This window comes from Kogia breviceps, chromosome 12, assembly GCF_026419965.1.
Source record: "Kogia breviceps isolate mKogBre1 chromosome 12, mKogBre1 haplotype 1, whole genome shotgun sequence".
Taxonomy (NCBI): Eukaryota; Metazoa; Chordata; class Mammalia; order Artiodactyla; family Physeteridae; genus Kogia; species Kogia breviceps.
Window position 1 is genome coordinate 30,690,851 of NC_081321.1, and position 21,065 is coordinate 30,711,915.

General features: G+C 37.7%; 1 protein-coding gene across 9 annotated transcripts in view; it reads right to left on the reverse strand.

Moving 5' to 3' along the window:
- Positions 1-21,065, reverse strand: part of KIF21A (kinesin family member 21A) — a 159,670-nt gene that overhangs the window by 81,860 nt on the left and 56,745 nt on the right. The window contains exon 2 of one of the 9 annotated variants that reach the window (XM_067009070.1): positions 16,234-16,403. The exons of the other annotated variants lie outside the window; for them this stretch is intronic. The gene's annotated coding sequence lies outside the window, so the exon portion shown is untranslated. The remainder of the gene's footprint in view (positions 1-16,233; positions 16,404-21,065) is intronic. 9 annotated transcript variants of the gene reach the window in all.

Below are 21,065 nucleotides of genomic sequence, written 5' to 3' on the forward strand. Positions count from 1 at the left end.
GATACTTTCATGCAGTCTGGTAATTAACTTCTTTCTGTCCTTCCTGGTAGAGAACAGAGGCAGAATACCTTTATAAAAGCTATGGGCTTTTAGGCAAATATCTGCTTCTTTTAATTGCCTTCAGCTCAAAACAATCCTTACATCAAATTGGCATATTATGGGGTGGCATTTTCTGCTACCCTTCACATACAGTATTTCTCAGCAGTTGGCTTTTGTGACATTCCTTTTTTTGTTTTAACTGATTCTGATTTCTGAACTCATCTTTTCCTCTTATACCTCATATACCAAGTTGCCTTAAAATGTCAGTGTTTCTCCCCAAAAATGTCCAGAGTATTTAGCATGGTATCTAAGATTTTCCAAATTTGGATTCTGCCTGCAATTCCACTCTCAAATCTAGTTACACTCAGCTACATCAAACCAATGATCATTTCTTGATCAACTTATATACTTTCATTCACCATGCCACTGTACGTGGTTCTCTCTCTGCTTGGAATGTTGGACTTCCACTTCTCTGCATAGAAACTTCATTGTAATTCTTCAAGACCTAGCTCAAATATAATGTTTTCCCTTCCCCCCCAACTTGAATTAATCTCTGCAATTTGTACAAGATTTTAGAATAATAGATATCAAATTGAATTCTTATTGATCATTAGTAAATGAATTCTTTGAGGACTGAGAATATATCTTATTCAATCATAAAAGTAATTCAACAAATGTTACTGACTGACTCCTATAAACTTCTCTAGTTAAAGGGGAGTAACAATCCAATACTGGGCATGTGATTATCACAATAATCTAACTTTGGCCCCATCACTTTACTCTGTTACTAGAAATTTGATCCTGGGCAACCCTTTAACAATTTTATGTCTTAATTTTCTACTCTATAAAATGAATACATGAGCCTGGATTTAATATTCCTTAAGTTCTTTCTAACTTCAAACTCTATTTTAATTATTCCCTTAGGAAAAGCAAAACCTTGACTTATAAGAGGTATCAATAAACAACCTTTTTCTTCTGTCATACCTTATATCTACCATTAGTTACACCACTCAACCGTATTTCCTTATAGTTCCTATTACTCTCTCCAGTTTTTATAGCAAATGCTACTGTGGCCATAGGGACAAGGAACTTCTTTATGAAAACATTATTATGGCTCTTTGCAATGGCAGTATCTAGTGAAGACTAGAGGAGAGTCTGAGACTAAGACCAGTAAGTTTCCTTAAACTGGGCCCTGTTATCTGTTCTCTGCCTTCATAATTACCATAACAGGATTTAGTAACTGAGTATATCAAATAAGCTAAGAGGACTAGTTGCAAGATGTCCTGGAAAAGACAGAAAAATAAGGTAAGTATATCTGGGGGAAAAGGGCTTCCTTTTCAGCTAGAATTTAAGTCATGATACAGTAAAACTATATTTAAGGTCTAATTCTGCCACATATTATTGGAAGACGCATCCCACCATGAGACCTGAGCATCCCTGTACATCCCTTCTGAGTATGCCAAGAATGCAAAACCCTGACTACTCTTTTCATGGATCACTTCTCAAGGTTGTGTTTGCAGCAAGCAACCTTTAGGGATAATGTCTTCCACCTGACAAAGAGCTGGCTTGCTTCAGCAAAGCAATGGAAACAGTGAATAAACAATAAAAACAATGAATCCCCAAGTCCAGTGTTTCTTTTTTTTTCTTCCAGTTTCATGAGGTATAATTGACATACAGCACTGTATACAAGTTTAAGTTGTACAGTATAATGATTTGACTTACATACATCATGAAATGATAACCACAATAGTTCAGTGAACTTCCATCGTCTCATATAGATACTAAAGATATATCAATAGATATTAAAGAAATAAAAAATATTTTTTTTTCCATGTGATGAGAAGGTTGGTGTTTCTTGATATGCCACTGCTTGCACAGAAACCATGTAATAGTTCTACCTGCATTGCCTACTTTGGATTAAGGGGGCGGGGATGGGGAAGCAGTTCAAATCAACATGAGACTCATGATGCTTACTGTACTGTGAGTAATAAAAGTCCTTTGCCTCCAACTCAGGAGTCCTGTGTCTTCTGCCACTACACATGAAACAGTGAAAGCCTAGCTTGTTAACTTGTAAATAGGGTAAAATCTCAGACTCTGCACAGGTCTTAACACATACTGTGACCTTTGGCAAGTCACTCTCTTAGCCTGTTTCCTTATCTATCAAATGGTAACAGTCATTACATCCACATCACAGCATCTTGAATAAATCAGATAATGTGTGGCAGTGAAAGCCAATATAGGTATAAAGTGTTGTCGTTGTTGTTGCTGTTGCTGTTATACCACCACTTGAAAATTCTCCAAGTCGGTTCCTTCATAAGCCACGTTAATATCTTAAATCCATCTGGGCCTTCCAGCATGTTAAATAATCATGATTTACTCTTTGTCTTTCCAAACTATTGTCATATCTTTCAAAATACCCTTTGGATATGCTGAGTCTTTAGAACAATTAAATGTAAAACTGTTATGTCAGAAATAGAAGTATAACACAACAGTGAACATTACCTAGATATATGTGTACGTATACATACAAATATATATATACATTGCTATGCAGAGATAATCAAGCTGAATAATGTTATACCTCCATTTGCAATGAAAAGTCATAATCCCAAAGTTAAACCTTTTATAGTAATAAATAATCAAGCCTCATTATCCTACTATTCATATCAGCACAGAGTACAAAAGAAGCCAAAATGGGAATTTTTATTCTTTCAACAACTTTAACATTTTTACTATCCCCATATAGCCAGTAAGGAAATTTCATTCAGAATGGAAAAGAACCAAGTTCCTGAGTAACAGGTTCTTTTAAAAAGCAGAATTAAATCGTTATGGCATATTTTGTCCTTATACTATACTAAATTTGATTAAACGCTAGAGACGAGAATTTTGACTAATAACTAATCAATGATTTGTAGTTACTGAAGTGATGTTGCTTTAAGGAAAATAAATAAATGTATATAACTACAATTTATAACCTCCTAGGACTTGTGCAGACACCCATAATTTTTTTTAATTAGAAAAGTAGCACTAATATCATTCATTAACCTAAATACAAAGATTCATGCAATCCAACCTAAATTTCTAATTTAAACACATGCAGTTTTGTTTGTTTTTCCAGACTTTTTCATACACCCTCATCTCTCCTATCCTTCTGTTTACTGTTTTATTAAAAGCATCACAAGACATAGCCTTTCTTTTGCTAGGGGATTGGTCAAGTTATTTTTATTTTTCCCTACAAATAAAAAAAGAATAGGACAAAAAATATCTTCTTTTTTGCAGTTGGTCATTGCTAATTTCTTGCCCTGTTAGAAAACACCACTGTCCTTAATCTACAATTTCATAAACATGACAAAATTTTCCATTACCTAAATGTCTTTGTAAACTGTCCCTTCTTTTTTTGCTTGAGTTATTCTGATCTCATCCCCACACGATTGTGGTAGTTTTCTAGTTTACTCAATAATCTGACCTGATTCCCACTTTGTGTGGCTCTTTCACTTACAGCTATCTGTAACTAGCACACTTGGCACCTTGTTAACACCTTTGTTCTTCTTACAGGACACCAATAAATCTGTTCCCTGAACAGATCTTTTGCCTTGCTTTATCTCATTTGTCAGTAGATGACCATTATATTGGATGATACATATTAGTATTCAACTTGATATCTTAATGTTAATTATATCTTACTAATTTTCTCCCTTCCATTTCTTAAAAGTTAGGGCACTTTGTCACCACAAATAAGTGGCTGAAATTTCTATCCCTTGTTAGATTCTCTCCTAGTTCATTCCAGTTAGTAGACACACATTAAGAATCTGCACTGGGCTTCCCTGGTGGCACAGTGGTTGGGAGTCCTCCTGCCAATGCAGGGGACACGGGTTCGTGCCCCGGTCCAGGAGGATCCCACATGTCGTGGAGTGGCTGGGCACGTGAGCCATGGCCGCTAAGCCTGCGCGTCCAGAGCCTGTGCTCCGCAGCAGAAGAGGCTGCAGCGGTGAGAGGCCTATGAACTGCAAAAAAAAAGAATCTGCACTACTTTAACCCTCTACCTTCTATTCTAGAAGAGAAATTCTGACATGCTAGAGGAACTTGCTAGACCATTAGTGGCCTTGCTGAATTATTTTGCTAAAAGATCAGGCACTGCATAAATAATATGTAACACAAGTCCACAAAAAAGTAATTCCCCCAAGTAGATCTTTAACTACAGTGATAGTTGACGGGAAGAAACATATTTCCTCAAAACATTCAAGAAAGAAACAGAACTAGTTGCTGGACAATCATCAACAGAAAGACACTGGAACTCACCAAAAAAGATACCCCACATCCAAAGACAAAGGAGAAGCCACAATGAGACAGTAGGAGGGGTGCAATCACAGTAAAATCAGATCCCATAACTGCTGGGTGGGTGACTAACAGACTGGAGAACACTTATACCACAGTAGTCCACCCACTGGAGTGAAGGTTCTGAGCCCCATGTCAGGCTTCCCAACCAGGGGGTCCAGCAACAGGAGGAGGAATTTCTAGAGAATCAGACTTTGAAGGCTAGTGGGATTTGATTGCAGGACTTCAACAGGACTGGAGGAAACAGAGACTCCACTCTTGGAGGGCACACACAAAGTAGTGTGTGCATCGGGACCTAGGGGAAGGAGCAGTGACCCCAGGGGAGACTGAACCAAACCTACCTGCTAGTGTTGGAGGGTCTCCTGCAGGGGGGGTGGGGGGTGGGGGGGGTGGCTGTGGCTCACCGTGGGGAAAAGGACACTGTCAGCATTAGTTCTGAGAAGTACACTTTGGCGTGAGCCCTCCCAGAGTCTGCAATTAGTCCTACCAAAGAGCCCAAATAGGCTCCAGTGTTGGGTTTCCTCAGGCCAAACAACCAACAGGGAGGGAACACAGCTCCACCCATCAGCAGTCAAGGTGATTAAAGTTTTACGGAGCTCTGCCCACCAGAGCAACAGTCAGCTCTACCCACCACCAGTGCCTCCCATTAGGAAACTTGCACAAGCCTCTTAGACAGCTTCATCCACCAGAAAGCAGACAGCAAAGTAAGAAGAACTAAAATCCTGCAGCCTGTGGAAAAAAAAAAAAACAAACATGTTCACAGAAAGATAGACAAGATGAAAAGGCAGAGGGCTATGTACCAGATGAAGGAACAAGATAAAACTCTAGAAAAACAACTAAATGAAGTGAAGATAGGCAACCTTCCACAAAAAGATTTCAGAATAATGATAGTGAAAATGATCCAGGACCTCAGAAAAAGAATGGAGGCAAAGATTGAGAAGATGCAAGAAATCTTTACCAAAGACCTAGAAGAATTAAAGAACAAACAAACAGAGATGAACAATACAATAACTAAAATGAATAATACACTAGAAGGAATCAATAGCAGAAAAACTGAGGCAGAAGAACGGACAAATGACCTGGAAGACAGAATGGTGGAATTCACTGCTGAGGAACAGAATAAAGAAAAAAGAATGAAAAGAAATGAAGACAGGCTAAGAGACCTCTGGGACAACATTAAATGCAACAACATTCACAATATAGGGGTCCCAGAAGGAGAAGAGAGAGAGAAAGAACCAGAGAAAATATTTGAAGAGATTATAGTCATAAACTTCCCTAAAATGGGAAAGGAATAGCCACCCAAGTCCAGGAAGCGCAGTGAGTTCCATACAGGGTAAACCCAAGGAGAAACATGACGAGACACATAGTAATGAAATTGGCAAAAATAAAAGACAAAGAAAAAGTATTGAGAGCAGCAAGGGAAAAATGACAAATAACATACAAGGGAACTCCCATAAGGTTAACTAACAGCTGATTTCTCAGCAGAAACTCTACCAGCCAGAAGAGAGTGGCATGATATACTTAAAATGAGGAAAGGGAAGAACCTACAACCAAGATTACTCTACCCAGCGTCTCATTCAGATTTGACGGAGAAAGCAAAAGCTTTACAGACAAGCAAAAGCTAAGAGAAGTCAGCACCACAAAACCAGCCCTACAACAAATGCTAAAGGAACTTCTCTAACTGGGAAACACAAGAGAAGAAAACAAGCTACAAAAAAAAAAAACCCAAAACAATTTATAAAATGGTCATAGGAACATACATGTTGAAAATTACCTTAAACGTGAATGGATTAAATGCTCCAACCAAAAGACACAGGCTTGCTGAATGGATACAAAAACAAGACCCATATACATGATGTCTACAAGAGACCCACTTCAAACCTAGGGACACATACAGACTGAAGGTGAGGGCATGGAAAAATATATTCCATGCAAATGGAAATCAAAAGAAAGCTGGAGTAGCAATACTCATATCAGATAAAATAAACTTTAAAATAAAGAATGTTGGGCTTCCCTGGTGGCGCAGTGGTTGAGAATCCGCCTGCCGATGCAGGAGACACGGGTTCGTGCCCTGGTCCGGGAAGATCCCACATGCCGCGGAGCAACTAAGCCCGTGAGCCATGGCCGCTAGGCCTGTGCGTCCGGAGCCTGTGCTCCGCAACGGGAGAGGCCACAACAGTGAGAGGCCCGCATACCGCAAAAAAAAAAAAAATAAATAAAAAATAAAAATAAATAAAAAAAATAAAGAATGTTACAAGAGACAAGGAAGGACACTACATAATGATCAAAGGATCAATCCAAGGAGAAGATATAACAATTATCAATATATATGCACCCAACATAGGAGCACCGTAGTACATAAGGCAACTGCTAACAGCTATAAAAGAGGAAATCGACAGTAACACAAAAATAGCGGGGGACTTTGACACCTCCCTTACACCAAAGGACAGATCATCCAAAATGAAAATAAACAAGGAAACACAAGCTTTAAATGACACAATAGACCAGATACATTTAATTGATATTTATAGAACATTCAATCCAAAAACAGCAGATTACACTTTCTTCTCAAGTGTTCATGGAACATTCTCCATGATAGATCACATCTTGGGTCACAAATCAAGCCCACTAAATTTAAGAAAATTGAAATCATATCAAGCATCTTTTCTGACCACAACACTATGCAATTAGAAATCAATTACAGGGAAGAACACATACAAAAAACAAACACATGGAGGCTAAACAATACGTTACTATATAACCAAGAGATCACTGAAGAAATGAAAGAGGAAATCAAAAAATACCCAGAAACAAATGACAATGAAAACACGATGATCCAAAACCTATGGGATGCAGCAAAAGCAGTTCTCAGAGGGAAGTTTATAGCTATACAAGCCTACCTCAAGAAACAAGAAAAATCTCAACTAAACAATCTACCCTTACACCTAAAGGAACTAGAGAAAGAAGAACAAACAAAAGCCAGTTATCAAAAGGAAAGAAATCATAAAGATCAGATCAGAAATAAATGAAAAAGAAATGAAGGAAACGATAGCAAAGAGCACTAAAACTAAAATCTGCTTCTTTGAGAAGATAAACAAAATTGATAAGCCATTAGCCAGACTCATCACGAGGGAGAGGACTCAAATCAATAAAATTAGAGATGAAAAATGAGAAGTTACAACAGACACCGCAGAAATACAAAGCATCATAAGAGACTACTACAAGCAACTCTATGCCAATAAAATGGACAGCCTGGAAGAAATGGACAAATTCTTAGAAAGGTATAACCTTCCAAAACTGAAACAGGAAGAAATAGAATACATGAACAGATCAATCACAAGTAATGAAATTGAAACTGTGATTAAAAATCTTCCAACAAACAAAAGTCCAGGACAGATGGCTTTAGGGTGAATTCTATCAAACATTTAGAGAAGAGCTAACACCCATCCGTCTCAAACTCTTCCAAAAAATTGCAGAGGAAGGAACACTCCCAAACACATTCTATGAGGCCACCATCACCCTGATACCAAAACCAGACAAAGATACTACATAAAAAGAAAATTACAGACCAATATCACTGATGAATATTGATGCAAAAATTCTCAACAAAATACTAGCTAACAGAATCCAACAGCATATTAAAAGGATCATACACCATGATCAAGTGGGATTTATCCCAGGGATGCAAGGATTCTTCAGTATACACAAAGCAATCAATGTGATAAACCATATTAACAAATTGAAGAAAAACCATATGACCATCTCAATAGATGCAGAAAAAGCTTTTGACAAAATTCAACACCTATTTATGATAAAACTCTCCAGAAAGTGGGCACAGAGGGAACCTACCTGAACATTGTTCTCAATGGTAAAAAACTGAAAGCATTTCCTCTAAGATCAGGAACATGACAAGGATATCCACTCTCACCACTATTATTCAACACAGTTTTGGAAGTCCTAGCCATGGTAATCAGAGAAGAAAAAGAAATAAAAGGAATACAAACTGGAAAAGAAGAAGTAAAACTGTCACTGTTTGCAGATGACACGATACTATACATAAAGAATCCTAAAGATGCCACCAGAAAACTCCTAGAGCTAATCAATGAATTTGGTAAAGTTGCAGGATACAAATTTACTGCACAGGAATCTCTTGCATTCCTATACACTAATGATGAAAAATCTGAAAGACAAATTAAGGAAACACTCCCATTTACCATTGCAAAAAAAAGAATAAAATACCTAGGAATAAACCTACCTAGGGTGACAAAAGACTGGTATGCAGAAAACTATAAGACACTGATGAAAGAAATTAAAGACGATACCAACAGATGAAGAGATATACCATGTTCTTGGATTGGAAGAATCAATATTGTGAAAATGACTATACTACCCAAAGCAATCTACAGATTCAATGCAAACCCTATGTCATTTTTACAGAACTAGAACAAAAAATCTTAAAATTTGTATGTAGACACAAAAGACCCCGAATAGCAAAACCAGTCTTGAGGGAAAAAAACTGAGCTGGAGGAATCAGACTCCCTGACTTCACACTATACTACAAAGCTACAGTAATCAAGACAATATGGTAGTGGCACAAAAACAGAAACATAGGTCAATGGAACAAGACAGAAAGCCCAGAGATAAATCCATGCACCTATGGTCAACTAATCTATGACAAAGGACGCAAGGATATACAATGGAGAAAAGACAGTCTCTTCAATAAGTGGTGCTGGGAAAACTGGACAGCTACATGTAAAAGAATGAAATTAGAACACTCCCTAACACCATACACAAAAATAAACTCAAAATGGATTCGAGACCTAAATGGAAGACTGGACACTCTAAAACTTAGAGGAAAACATAGGAAGAACACTCTTTGACATAAATCACAGCAACATCTTTTTTGATCCACCTCCTAGAGTAATGGAAATAAAAACAAAAATAAACAAATGGGACCTAATGAAACTTAAAAGCTTTTGCACAGCATAGGAAACCATAAACAAGATGAAAAGACAACCCTCAGAATGGGAGAAAATATTTGCAAACGAATCAACAGACAAAGGATTAATCTCCAAAATATATAAACAGCTCATGCAGCTCAATAGTAATGAAACAAACAACCCAATCCAAAAATGGGCAGAAGACCTAAATAGACATTTCTCCAAAGAAGACATACAGATGGCCAAGAAGCACATGAAAAGCTGCTCAACATCACTAATTATTAGAGAAATGAAAATCAAAACTACAATGAGGTATCACCTCACACTAGTTAGAATGGGCATCATCAGAAAATCTACAAACAACAAACGCTGGAGAGGGTGTGGAGAAAAGGGAACCCTCTTGCACTGTTGGTGGGAATGTAAATTGATACAGCCACTATAGAGAACAGTATGGAGGTTCCTTAAAAAACTAAAAATAGAATTACCATATGATCCAGCAATCCCACTACTGGGCATATACCCAGAGAAAACCATAATTCAAAAAGACACATGCAGGGCTTCCCTGGTGGCGCAGTCGTTGAGAGTCTGCTTGCCAATGCAGGGGACACAGGTTCATGCCCTGGTCTGGGAAGATCCCACATGCCATGGAGCGGCTGGGCCCATGAGCCATGGCTGCTGAGCCTGCGCGTCCGGAGCCTGTGCTCTGCTACAGGAGAGGCCACAACAGTGAGGGGCCTGTGGACCGCAAAAAAAAAAAAAAAAAAAAAAAAAAAAAAGACACATGCACCCCAATGTTCATTGCAGCACTATTTACAATAGCCAGGTCATGGAAGCAACCTACATGCCCATCTACAGATGAATGGATAAAGAAGATGTGGTACATATATACAATGGAATATTACTCAGCCATAAAAAGGGATGAAATTGGGTCATTTGTTGAGACATGGATGGATTTAGACACTGTCATACAGAGTGAAGTAAGTCGGAAAGAGGAAAACAAATACCATATGTTAACGCATGTATGTGGAACCTAGAAAAATGGTACAGATGAACTGGTTTGCAGGGCAGAAGTTGAGACACAGATGTAGAGAACAAACGCATGGACACCAAGGGTGGAAAGCTGCGGGGGGGATGGTGGTGTGATGAATTGTGCAATTGGGATTGACATGGATACACAGATGTGTATAAAATTGATGACTAATAAGAACACGCTGTATTTTTAAAAAAAAAGAAAGAAACACACCTCAGTAATTCCACTAAAGAGAGTAAGTATGTACAAAGCCTAAGAACAATAAAGAACAGCAGTGTGTACCAGGAACCAGTAAGTATACACTTCTGTGAATAATAGAGATGGTGAGAAGAACTTTACTTTTTAATCCATTAATGATAAATCAGTTTTTTAAATTACTCAGAAATCTTATCCTCACCTGTGTAATTAGCTATGTGTCCTACTGCCTCACCTCTCTGTGGTCCACCTTAATCAAGCTTTTTCTTATTCAGGAACAGCAAAAGATATGCTTAGACACATCTATTTTCAATTAAAATGCTTAAAGCACAGTGTATATAGCTAATATTTGAGACTGTGATTCTTAAACTAAGCTACTAAGTCTCTGGCTTACAAACCGGTTGGAAGAGCAAAGATTTATTTCCCTCAAGTAGAGTTCTGCATTGGCTAATTAGGGAGAAAAACTGTGGGGAAATAGGATGATGAGACATTGTTCCATCTTCCTCTGAATTTCACTCCCAAGTATCATACATTTTTATCCCCATGTTTCAACTAAGGATACTGAACGTTGAGAGCAGCTCTCTCTTAAGTGACAAAACTAGTATCTTTCACAGGGTTTGAGTATCAGATGTTCAGAGAACTACATTGAAATAGTGCACAGCAGCTAACATAATAAAGGAAAAAATAGCCAATTTCTGGATTTAGAGAAAAGTCCAATCCTCTGGATCCTGTAATTAACCCTTTTAGAAACTCTGGGGCTTTCTTCTTTGGCAGCTCTCCCAGAAATATAAAATCTTCTACTCCAAAAAGCTAAGGGAATAAGGAAAGGGGGTATTTTAACTGATGACATGTTCTACCTGCCTAATGTCCAAAGTGCTCATAAAATTTCTGCTGTTGCTGGTGACTGTATGTGGTAGCATATCTATAATTCTAGGCCATCAGAAAACTTCATTGAGTCAACAAATCCCTGTGGAGTACCTACTATATGTCAAATAGTGTGTAAAGCAAGGACTTTAAAGACAAAAACAAAAAACTTGAAGAGGGTAGCCAAGGGAGAGGAAAAAAAACAAAGAGCTAGAAGAAAATTAAATATGTGCTCAATTGAATATTATATACATAGGAGAAAGGGAATAAAGATTAACCAGAGGGTAATGCATAGGTACAGGAAAAGCTTCAACCTGAAGTTATATTTGACCTAGATTTTGAAAGGCGATTAGAAGTTTCCAGGCTGAGAAGGGAGAAAAGGTCAGTCCAGGCAAAACAAAGATACTTAAAGTATCCTCACCATGAACTGAATCTGCCAGTACCCTGATCTTGGACTACCCAGCCTCCAAAATTGAGTAATTTGTACTACAGCCACCCAGTCTATCATATTTTGTTATAACAGCCTACGCTGACGAACACACTGGACTCCCTCTGTGAAGCAATTCTAATATCTCATACTATCATGTTTGCTAAATGCTATGAGGCAGGACTCATCATGAAAGTCTCACTCAAATAGAATTTTTAAACTAAGTTTAGAAGCCCCCTGCCAAAACAAATAGGTAACAAATACTTTTCTAAACACAAACACACACATAGTCACATGTACAGACAGACAGACACACCCCATACAATACCATGTAGAATTAAATTACCTCTCCATAAAAGTAACCTTCCAATAGTTAAATTCCATACACTTGCTTCACTTTTTACAGATTGTTTGCTTTTTAGAAAGCCAGCTGAATATCATTTATGGATATCATTTTATTTCATGAAGTATCAGGAATGGAACATGCAAATAGCATTTCCCAAACAATTCTCACCAGTTTAATTTGTTCTATTACCAATTTTTTTCCAATGGAAAAAAATTTAAGCGTACATAAAATAAGATAAGAAGGAATTGAAAATACCCCTGGCAGGTGGGAAAGAGGAGGTATCTAAGAAAGCTGGCTGTCTCGCAGACATTTTAACCCATGAATATAATAGAAAAATATCAGAGAACAAAGTATCTTTGATAAATGTATAGACTGCACTTTCTCCTCTTCTTGAATTGAAGGTCAGAGGAAATAGATAAATCTCATACATTAGCATGGATACCAAAAGAGTTAGTACAATCTACATTTGCACATTCTGAAAAAACAATCTGAGTGTTAGGAATTGAATAAAAATGTCATTAGAGATTTGTGAACCACAGTGAACTCTCTAATCCACTAGCTTTCCCTTTCTGGCAGAAGTCTAACTGTAAGTAGATTATGAAAGTTCCTGCTTTATCAACAAAATGATGTCCCAAGTATCAGATATTTTAAGCTAACTATAAGAATTAGAGGTTTCCTGAGAATAGAAATAGTCCTAGAGTTGAGTCAACTTAACAAATAATATATCATGTAGGTTACTTTTGATATCTCTATATGTAAGACACCATGCTAGGCAATGAAGGAGAAATAAAATGAATAAACGTCTAGTTTCCAACACCTAGGAATTTTTCATTTAAATGAAGAAAATGAGGTAAATACAAAAATAAGTGTAATTCAACATAATATATTATACGATTAAATACTGTAAAAGAGGCTTAGAGCAAAACTTCTCAAACTTTAATGTATATATGAATTACATGGGGGGCTTATAAAAATACAGATTCTGATGTTTAGAGTGTGGGTGACAGCTGTGATTCTGCATTTCTAATAAGCTATACATCATGCTGATGTAGCACTCTTGAGTCAAAGCTTTATGGTAAAATAGGTGAAAGGTATCACCCCAAGTTAGAAAAGGCAAAAAGTATAATCATGACAGGAAGGGAAAAGATGACATTTCATAGGATTCTTGAATAGCTAGGATTTTGAGGAAAAAAAAATTAAATGTATAAATGAATCAACCAAAGAAACATGTGCTTTGGAGGAGGTGGATCAAGATGGAGGAGTAGGAAGACCCTGGGCTCACCTCCTCCCTCGGGCACACCAACATCACAGCTACTTACAGAGTAACTATCTCTGAGAATGACCTTAACACTAGCAGAAAAAAAGATGTTCCACAGCTAAAGATATAAAGAGGGAGCCACAAGAAGGGTAGGAGGGGCTGATGCACAGTTAAGTCAAAGCCCACACTCCCAGGTCAGTGATCCACAAGCAGCAGAAATGTCACAACTGTGAAGGTCCTCCCTGGGTAGCAAGAGGTCCAAGATCCACATCAGTCTCCCCAGCCCATGTATACTGCACTAGTAAGATGAGTCCCCAGAAATTCTGACTTTAAAAACCTGAAGGAGCACCAGGAAGGCTGTAGGAAACTGAGACTCCACTCTTAAAGGGTGTGTACAAAATCTCACACACTCCAAGTCCCAACACTGGGGCAGCAGTTTGAAAGGTGTCTGGGTCAGACCCATGTGCCTATCTTGGAGGGCCTTCCAGAGAGGCAGGAGGCAACTGGGACTCCCCTGAAGGAGTGAAACACTGGTGGCAACCATTTTTATGAACTCCTTCTACTGTGCTGACATCAGAGCTGACAAGCACCATTTTAGATTCCTCCCTCAGGCCTACTACCACCAGCCTGGTCTTCCCCACACACCAGCACACACTCACCAGTTGCATGATGCTAGGGCTTACAATCAGCTGTGCCAGAGGGCCTAACCCACCTACCAGTGGGCCCACAGCAATCACGTGACCCCAGGTCTCACAGCCAGCCATGCCACGGGCCTAGCCCAACCATCAGGATGACCTCATCACACTCAAGCAGCCAGGCGTCCGTCAGCCACAGCAGGGGCCTGCCCAGCCCAACAGTGCATCCACAGCAGTAGAAGAGCACTGGGTGTTCTACTCACAGCAAGCTGCCCAGGAGGCCTGATTCACCCACTGGTGCGCATGCAGAAACTGCATGAGGCAGGGACTCACAGTCAAACAGACTAGGGGCCAGACCCACCTACTAAGAATCCATAGTAGTTGGGCCTACCACAACCAAAGGGTGCATGCTGCTCACACAGAAGACACCCCTGGAGCACCAACCTCTGGTGGCCAGAAGGGAGCATGCTGCTGGGCCTCATAAGACATCTCATGTATAAGGCCACTTCTCCTAGCTCAGGAAACATAACCAACCTACCTAATACATAGAAAAATACCCACAGAGATCAGAAAAAAATGAGAAGGCTAAGGAATATGTTACAAATGAAGGAGCAAGACAATACCTCAGAAAAAGGACTAAACAAAATGGAGATAAGCAATCTCCAGATAAATAATTCAAGATAATGATCATAAAGATGATCACTGAAATATGGAGAATAGAGGAACAAAGTGAAAACTTCAAAAAAGAATTAGAAAATGTGAAAAAAAAGCAATCAGAGCTGAAGAATACAAAAACTGAAATGAAAAACGGGAAACAACAGTAGATTACATGACCCTGGCATACCAAATGGTTTCCAAATTGGTCAACTTATTTAAATTCTTTGCCTGTTTTTGATAAAAATCACTGGATCAAGAATGTCATTAAGTGTGGTTATGCTAGAGGTTCCTTACTAAATCTATTATGTTACACATTGAAAATAAGATTTAATGTAGGGAAAGAAAAGTCTCCCATTTGCTTCTTAAAAAAAAAAAAAGAACACACCAGCAATCTGGAAGACAAAGTAGTGGAAATCAGCCAAGCTGAAAGGGGAAAAAAGGCGATTTTTAAAAAATGAGGACCTCTGTGGCAACATCAAGCATACCAACATTTGCATTAAAAGGGTGCCAGAAAAAGAAAGAGAAAAGGGCAGAGAACCTATTTAAAGAAATAATAGGTGAAATAATAGGTGAAAAATTCCCTAACTTGGAGAAGGAAACAAACATCCAAGTACAGGAAGCAGAGTCCCAAACAAGAAGAACCCAAAGAGGTCTGCATCAAGATACATAGTAAGTAAATGTTAAAAGTTAAAGAGAATATCTTAAAAGCAACAAGAGAAAAGTGACTAGTTACCAACAAGGAAATTCCTATAAGAGTTAGCTGAATTTTCAGCAGAAATTTTTCAGGCCAGATGAGAATGGCAAAATATATTCAAAGTGATGAAAGGAAAAAATGTACGACCAATATTTTAAGAATATTCTATCCAGTGAGGTTATTATTCAGAATTGATGGAGATAAAGCTTTTACAGACAAGCAAAAACTTAAAAGAGTTTATCACCAATAAACTGGCCTTATAAGAAATGTTAAAGAAACTTCTCTAAGTGGAAAAGAAGGTCATGACTAGAAATACAGAAATTATGAAAGGAAAAATCTAATGGTAAAGGCAAACATAGTGTAAAGGTAGTAGATCAACCACTTATAAAGCTAGTAGGAAGGTTAAAAGACAAAAGAAGTAAAAGTACTACTTCTAAAAGTAAAATCACTGATACCCACAATCAGTAGTTAAAGGATTCACAAAACAAAAAGATATAAAATATGATGTCAAAAACATACAATGTTGGGATGGGTGGAGGATGGTAAAGATGAAGCGCTGTTATAATGCATTCAAACTAAGAGATTATCAACTTAAAATAGACATCTATATACATAGGTTGTAATATATGAACTTTGTGGTAACCACAAATCAAAAACCTATAAAGATACACAAAAAATAAAGAGAAAAGAATCTAAATATAACTCTAAAGATAGTCATCAAATCACAAGGGAAAAGAGCAAAAGAAGAAATGAACAGAGAAGAATTACAAAAAGTATCAGAAAACAATTTTTAAAGCGGCAGTAAGTACCTACCTATCAATAGTTACTTTAAATGTAAGTGGGGCTTCCCTGGTGACGCAGTGATTGAGAATCCGCCTGCCGATGCAGGGGACGCAGGTTCGTGCCCCGGTCCGGGAAGATCCCACATGCCGCAGAGCGCCTGGGCCCGTGAACCATGGCTCCTGAGCCTGCGCGTCCGAAGCCTGTGCTCCACAATTGGAGAGGCCACAACAGTGAGAGGCCCGCATACCGCAAAAAAAAAAAAAAAAAAAAGTAAGTGGACTAAATGCTCCAATCAAAAGAGATAGGATGGCTAAATTGTTTTTTTTTAAAAAAAGACCTATCTATATGCTGCCTACAAGAGACTCACTTCAGATCTAAAGGCATACACAGACTGAAAGTGAGGGGATAGAAAAAGGTATTCCATACAAATGGAAATAGAAAGAAAGTCAGGGTAGCAATACTTATATCAGACAAAATAGACTTTAAAACAAAGACTGTAACAAGAGACAAAGAAGGGTATTATAAAATAAAGGGATCAATTCAACTTAAAGATATAACAATTGTAAATATATACACACTCAACACAGCAGCACCAAAATACATACAGCAAATGTTAACAAGCATAAAGGGAGAAGTTGACAGTACACAATAATAGTAGGGGACTTTAGCACCCAATTACATCAATGGACAGATAATCCAGATAGAAAATCAATAAGGAAACACAGCCCTTAAATTACAAATTAGATCAGATGGAATTAATAGATATACAAAGGATATTTCATTCAAAAACAGCAGAATACACATTCTTTTCAAGAGCACATGGAACATTATCTAGGATAGATCTCACGCTAGGCCACAAAACAAGTCTCAGTAAATTTAAGAAGATTGAAATCATATCAAGCATCTTTTCCAAACACAATGGTATGAGATTAGAAATGATCTAAAAAAAAAAAAACCTTATCCAAAAAAAAGAATGAAATCTTGCCATTTATAACAACATGGATGGATCTAGAGAGTATTATGCTAAGTGAAATAAATTAGACTGAGAAAGATAAATGCCATATGATCTCACTACATGAGGTATCTAAACAAACAAGCAAAACAAAATGAAAAGACACTCATAGATACAGGGAACAAAGTGGCAGTTGTCAGAGAGGAGGCAGAATGAGGGATTGGGCAAAATAGATGAAGGTGATCAAGAGGTACAAACTTACAGTTATAAAATAAATAAGTCACAAGGATGTAATATACAGCATAAAAAATATAGTCAATAATACTGTAATAACTGTGTGAGGACAGACGGTTACTAGACTTATCATGGTGATCATTTTATAATGCATTCAAATGTTGAATCAGTATGCTGTGCAACTGAAACTAACATAATATTGTATGTCAACTCGTCAACTACACTTCACACACACACAAAAAGAAAGAAACATGATTTTTTACTAATGGAGTATTTTTCATTTAAAATAAAGCCTAATAGTGATTATTATTAGATATTTATTTTATAGCAATCTTATATTACCTGTAGAGATATAATAGAACTCTACTAAAGTGCTATTCCTAATAACTTGGGTTTCTAGTCATTGCAAAGTTAAGCTGCTTCACACTATAGTAGTATAATCAGTGGTTCACAGGATGAGCTCAGACAAGAAAGCTCAACACAAGTTAACAGAAGTTGAAGTTTGTAAACCTTATTCTGGATTGCATTCCCCACTCCACTATCCTTGGACAAGGCTGCCCCAACTGTGGACAGACACAACTATGAGGAAGGAAAGTAGGGTGTGGTATGTGGATTTTTCCCCCCTCAAGCAACATAGGACTCCTAATATCTAAATTCATTTTATTTTGTTGTGTATTAAATTTCTATAAGCTTAGGGCCTAAGACAATACATATTTATTATCTCACAGTTTTTGTAGAAAAGAAATCCAGGCTGAGACCTCTGCTCAAAGTCTCACCAGGCTGATATCAAGCCATAAACTGGGCAGTGTTCTCAGCTAGAGTTTCAGGATTCTCTTCCAAGCTCATTCAAGTTAGTGGCAAAATTCAGTTGCTTGCAGTTGTAGGACTGAGGTTCTTTTTTCCTTGCTGGCAGATGAGGAGCTCTCAACTCCCTCATTCCATTGTCAGGTCCTAGCTGTATGGCCCTCTCAAAACATGACAGCTTATTGCTTCAAAACTACCAAGAAAATTTCTTGCTCCAGTCTGCTAAAACTGAGTCTTAAATAACATAATGCAGTCATGGAGTGACTTCCCATCACTCTTGCCAAGTTCTACTGATTAGAAGCAAGTTACAGATACTGCCCAAACTGAAGCAGAGGGGATTTCAGAAACGCGTGAACACCAGGATGCAAGGGTCATTGAATGTCACGTTAGAGTCTCTCTACCATGGTCAAGAAAGTTATTTCTCAAAAATGTGACATTTGATTAGATACTTCAAGAATGAGGAATAAACCATGTGAAAGCTGAAGAGGCAACCACTGGGAATATAGGGAAGGGGAAATGGGATAAGGAAGGAGATAGACCTGAAAATGACTCCCAGCAGTAGCCATATCAGTTATCTTTTCATTTCATCACTGGTTGCTAATGAATGTAAGTAAAGTATATAGTGTGAGTTTTATAAATCTAACTACCCAAGTTCTCAATGATTTCATGCATACCCCAAGAGGTATGCATTAATGTAAGAGACACAGAAAAAATGATGTATGTCTTCCTGGAGTACCAACTTTACATTTGGTAAAATAAGTAATGTAAATATTTTCATATTAAAAACAAATATATTTATAGAATGAGTATACAAAATGGAGTACAATACAAAACTTGTACTAATTTTTAAGATAAAACTTGAGGCCTCACACCAAGAAATTTCCAATTTGAGAGTACATTACACATTTTCTCTCTCTGCAATTAGGGGAACTTTGGTGGAAATGCTTGACACTCAATGTTATTATGCTTCTACTCTCTATTTCATACCTCATTAAGTATTAATGAACAAAAAACACAACTGTCAAGTGAAGAAATAAATTTTTAAGCACATAATCTCAAATGTAATGCACATGAGCATATTCACTGCAGTCTCTGCAAGGCAAACTGCAGACTAAATTGTTATAAAAGACAGTTAAATTTATATATCATGCAGTCACCCTAGCATTGAAGTCTTGGGTATTGTACTTCACAATTATCCTATCTAGTTTCAGTGTGACGATAAAGGCTTTTTGTTTGGTTATTGGTAGGTTTTGGTTTTGTTCTTGTTCTTAAAGATCCAAGTGTATATCCTATGTTTTGTGACATAAATTGTTAACAATAGTCAAAAATCTATTCTACACTTTGTCCTTAATAACACTTTTACTATTAACAAAATTTTTATCTGAATACCCTGCATATTTCAAGACTCTTGTAGCTAGATATAGCCATGTGGTTAAGTTCAGGTTAATGTGAACAGTATAGAGCCTTAAACGGAAGGGATGGGCTTTCCCTTTTTTTTTTTTTTTTCTCTTCTCACTGGCTGAAATGCAGAAGTGGTTATGGTGCACCATCTTGGAACATGTAGGCAAGAGCAACACTCAAAGGATGGTGGAGCAACAAAACAGAAGGATCCTGTATCCCTAACATAATGGAACTTAGCTCTGGGCTGTGTATGCCTGGGCTGTAAGGTGGAAGAGAGGTAAATCTCTATTTTGATTAAGCCCTTGTAATTTAGGGTCATTGTTAGAGTGGCTGAACCCATGTCCTAACTAACATAGAATTTGATAGCTGCCCTATCAGAACCTATATAATATGTGGTACTGACTTGAAGATTGAGCAGTAGGTGATAACGAATGGAGAGCAAGATGAAACGTTGCTGACTCTTGCTATGCCACAGAAAAATGTTTATTCAAACCGTCACCTTGAAAGTTAGTACTTTAAAAGAACTAACCAAGCCTCTAGCTTGAGAAAAAGTAAGAATGTTAGTATGCACTGGTTACTTTTTGATGCTTCCAACAATATCTTTCAAGAGATATAAACTCAGCCTAAATAAAGAAGTCTCAAGCAGATATGGAAGAGAACTCAGCTCTACTAAAGAAAACTCACCCCACCTATAGCTTGAAACCTAAATTGACTGAGTGTCTGGTGAGGTATGGCTTCAATGGGTTTTAAACCTAATTCTTCTATATTCTAATCACACATAGTTAAAAGAGGTTCACAAGGCACTGCCTAATTTGATATAAACCTGAGACTCCACGAGTTCAACAGCCAGACAATGGGATCCAGCCCAGCAATCAGGAAGATATTAAGGGCACTTCCTTCTCACCTAAGCCTCAAGGTAACTGACCTTGATTTAGAAACTGGGAAATTTGCTGAGCACAAAGGCCAACAATTAAAATCCAGTTATTTATCTAGGGAAAAAATTATGTCATGATTAATATTTGGCTATGGTTACTTGCACTTGAAACTAATCAGAACAAATAGGCAGAAAACCCAGTAAGTTTTTGAGGGGATGTATTACACACACACACACACTTGGACTACAAAAGCCTATAATTGTTCAACCCAAAGACAACCCTTAGGCTCTCTTACCTGCACTAGCAGGAAGCCAACTTTGAAAGCTATCTAATGTCTACAAAGGGTATACTTTTTTAATGCCCACTTTAGATCTGCACATGGAGAATAACAGACAATAAAGAATCTCCCAAAGGACAAAGCCAGGAGCCACAGAGAACAAGGGCAGGGGGACAAGCTTGCCAGGAGGGCTAACAAAGAAACTTTTCTACTACCAGGATAAAAATCTTCATGATTCCTACACACAGGATTTGACCATTGCTGAGTGATTATTGGGTTTCTGCTCTTCCCCTTTTCCAAATGGGGGTGTCTTATCCTG